General features: G+C 42.1%; 1 protein-coding gene across 1 annotated transcript in view; it reads right to left on the reverse strand.

Annotated features, from left to right (window-relative positions):
* The window catches only part of LOC102673741 (multidrug resistance protein homolog 49), a gene marked incomplete at its 3' end in the record, with an annotated part of 47,045 nt that overhangs the window by 41,556 nt on the left and 1,252 nt on the right, over positions 1 to 4,237 (reverse strand). Inside the window, exon 3 of the mRNA XM_031513629.1 lies at positions 3,591 to 3,910. The remainder of the gene's footprint in view (positions 1 to 3,590; positions 3,911 to 4,237) is intronic.

Genomic DNA, 4,237 nt, shown 5'->3' on the forward strand with positions numbered 1-4,237 from the left:
TCGCGTTTTCACCGACCGATTTCGTAAACCGTGTCGAGCGAATCAGAAATAGAATAGGAACGAGATTCGCGTCGTATCGCGTCGTGGACCTGCTCGACCTTAAAAAAATTGATCGGCATCGAATTATCACGCTTCTGTAACTTTCCCGTTCGCGTCACGCGCCGATACCTCGCGCGATGAATCGAATTAAATTAAACGCGAGCGAGCGAGCAAGTCGAAGCGATTGTTCCAACGATTCGCGCCAATTCGAATAAAACGGTTAAAACGCGGTTAAGTAACAAATGTCGCGAACTCTTACAGATATAAGGGGCGATATGGATAGATAGAATCGAACGAGAACGTTGTCCAACTCTCGACGAATAATTTTCCACTTTTTCTCCCCCCCCCCTCCTCATTCTTTTTTCTTTTTTACTATTTCCTTTCCGTTTTTAACTCTCGTCATCGATACTCTGCAACGATGCTCCTATTTTTGCAACCGGCAGTGCGGTGGCAGTTTATCTTCTTCCACGATTTATCGACGGATTACAAGGGTGAAAAATAGGGGCAATGAAAACGGACGAATTGATGGGCGACGATATTTTATCGCTTGCTTAACCCGACGAAAATCATCGTTATCGCTCGAAACGAATGCACCGTCTCCAGTTCACTGGGACAGCTCCTCGACACCCGTCCATCCGTCCATCCGTCCACCCGTCCATTATTTCACCTCTTTCATCCAAGCACCCGAAAGTAATCATAACTCCACTCCGATCGAACGAAAAAGTTTTCGAAACGAAGCCAACCTTCGATCACCACCACCTCTCCGAGCTTCTTCCGCCTCCAACCGAGTTACTCGTTTACTCGATATCCTTTTCTTTTCCCCGATTATTCGATGCAAAAGCGTGAAAGGAATCACATCAAATCCAAATTCTAATAATAATATATATCAATATATTGGATCACGATACTTCAAGCACGGGTGGATTCGATTCAAACCGCGCAGAAACATATCTATGTACAACGATCTATGGATCTGTAGATCAACTGTAGATCGAACGATACCGCGAATTGTTACGAATCGCTCGGAAAACGATCGGTTCTTTTTTTTCCTCGAAACAATACACGCGAGGAAGAAACACATCCCGATTCTCGATATATTATTTAAAAAAGAAAAATGTCGGTATATTATAGAAATCGAATTTCAATCCCCCTCCTCGAATATTCGAACGAAACGGAAACTCGAAAAGCGAGCACGCGTCGTGCCGCCAGAGATCGGGAGGGGAAAAAACCTTTTCCAATCGCTCCGACTATTTTCAAATCGCAAACACTGGGGGAGAGGAGAGAGGGAAGCGAATCCATCAGCGCGGGGAGTGAATCGCGACAAACGACGGATCGTACTTCGAATCCAATCAGTCACCATACAAGCTGCATATGGAGTATGGGGAGGGGGGAGGGACATGACGTGACAATACGGGGAACGCGCACTGGCTGAAACAAGCATATCTAGAACGAAACAAATTCCACGACAAATTGGAAGGTTTTCGCTACGACTGGCCTTCCAACTTTTCTGCTTCCGTCACGTGCGCGGCATTCGCTAATTAAACGAAATTATCGTCGTTATTGTGGCCGGCGTTAGCGATGGGATTAAGCGAATCGTAAGTAAAAGGAAGTCGAAGAAGATAGTTTTAGAGACTATTGATATTTTGATATTAAATGGAAGAAATTCTTTTCTTTCAACTCCCTTACTGAGAATAAATTTAAATAAAAATAGTGAAAGGATTCTTTGGTTGGCCTTTGAAACTAAAAAAAATCCTAAAGGATAATTAATATTCGCTTACAAACAATCTGGAATCTGGAAAATATGTCGAAAAGGAAAAATAAAATTAGAATTATCTGAAATTCAAGGAAGATTCAATTTCATCTTGATAATTATCGCGATTATTAAACAATAATTCTGTTATCGAGCCATAAACAATCGATTCCCTTTTCTCCCTCAACCTAATAACGCCATCTTATCAAAACCATTCGTAAAAACCATGAGCAAATTAACGTTAATAAACCCGTATTTCACAAACGTAATTTATCATCTCGTTTCCGCACTCGACCTCCTTACACTTCTCCTCGCTATCCTAATCGTAACCGTATCGCGATTACAACGTTTAAATAAAGTAAATAAGCGAATAAAATCGTCCGATTGGTAGCCGCGAAATTTCGAATTTCGGTTGGACCGAATTTAGATTTAATTTAGATTTACGCGTTGAACTTGACCCCTTGCCGCTAATCCGCGCATAAATTTTTCCCTCCCGTTTAATCTCCGCGGCGGTTCCTATCTATTATTTCCGAACCGATTAATACCAGTCTCGCGAGCCGCGTCACCGCTAATTATTCTTCGTCGAAGCGGAGTTTAATCGAGCTCGCGCCACGCTCGGGCGGAAAAGCCGAGGCGAGGTGGCGGGCAGAGATATGGAAAACCGCTGACACGCGCGAGTTTTCCACGTGGCCGCGCGTTCAACGTCCGGCTTCGTTTGCTTTTCGAGGATCACCCTCGTTTCCTCCTCCTCGCGTTATTGCATCGCGCGTTTCTTCCATCCCTTCTCGAGGAACGCGGAGTCGAGGGGAACGAAGGAAACGAGGAATCGCGAAGGTTACGATCGTCGCTTTTTAAAATACTTGACTCGATATTTTATCCTCGTGGTAAGTGTTCGCTCAAGTTTTTCCTTCAGTTCGGCTCGAAAGTTGTTAATAGCGATGGAAAGAGTGCATCGAATCGACCGTTTAACGTGATTCGAGTTATTTCGAGGAAGAATCGTGGTGGGATGAAAATTCGAATCTATTTCAACGAGACGTCCAATTTTTTTTAGGCTATCTTTAGGGTATTCGCTGGTTTCGTTTCGACAACATGGATAACAGAGTTGGCAGAGATACGCGCGGAGAGAGACGTGTGTCCGGGAATACGTAGAATTTTGCGCTCGCTCGAATTAACTAATGAATCAACCGGATGTACGAAACGTAAGTTGGAGTGTCTCGCGACATCCGGTAGATTCATTTGGAAACGAATTCGAATCGCCGAATCATTCCTCTTTCATAAAATATTCGTACCTTTCGATTTCGAAAAATTATGAAAGCTTGACGAGTATTCTCTATCCTTCCATACATGGTTATTACAGGTGGAAATCAATTATCGGCGATGAATGAGCCGCGAAAATAAATCCAGGCAACGCCATAGGTCGTTTCATTAATTATAATTAAGCGCGATGAACCGAGTCGAGATGCATCGGCATCGATACAGCGAAACAATTGCGTTAGCTGCCAACATATCGCGTCCACCACGCTCCTATAAATTGAAGCGCCTCCGATGAAAGCCTCGTGACTCTTCGCCACGATTATCATCTCTCGTTTCTCTTTTTTTAAATCTTTCTTCTTTTTTTATTTTCTTCTTTTCTCAACACGCTTATACGCGCATCGTGCCTTGAAAATATCAACCAACACTCTCCCCGATCCTCTCAGAGTAATAGCGATTATTGTTTCCAAGAGAATGTCAAGGGTAGACGCGCACACTTCGAACCGATACGACATTTATAAATAATGATGTTGCGCTTCGTGGTACTCACCATTTTGAAGAAAAGCTGCCGATGTCGGCTCTCGAGTCGAGTAGAAGTTAAAAAAAAAAAAAGAATCTCTTTCGTGTTTATAAATTCGTCCAATATATATATATATATATGTATATATATAAATATCAATTCTTTTATCCTTATTTTATATTTTTCATCAAAATACTCTCGTTTCTCGTTCTTTCTCTTTAGCTCGCTTTATTTGCTCGTAATAATGGAAGAAAAATACTGCATAAAAAATATCACTGGTTCGCTTTGGCTTATCCTCTATCTCTTTTTAATACCAATACTAGAAGAATCGCTGTAAACCTAAGAAAAACCTGGAACAAAAAATTCACGGATTTAGGCACGCACATTCGGGATTGAGAGAAATCAGTAATCGTATAATTGTATAAATGATACTCCATTGTCGCGTTTGTGATATTCGCGAGAACGTTAACAACGAGAAGTTGGAACGACGTTCGCAAGTTCGAACAGAGTCGTCGCTAAATGATGATAAAGTGCTGTTCAACGAGCTCGACCGTTAACTAATATTTAAGCATAAGGTCTCGTATCATTCTGTTCGAAAGCATATTGCGACGCGAGCGCCACTCTATATGGTATTTCTCCTCGCGTGAAATAACGAACGAATATATATATATATATAT

The sequence above is a fragment of the Apis dorsata genome, unplaced genomic scaffold (genome assembly GCF_000469605.1).
Source record: "Apis dorsata unplaced genomic scaffold, Apis dorsata 1.3 scaffold_683, whole genome shotgun sequence".
Lineage (NCBI taxonomy): Eukaryota > Metazoa > Arthropoda > Insecta > Hymenoptera > Apidae > Apis > Apis dorsata.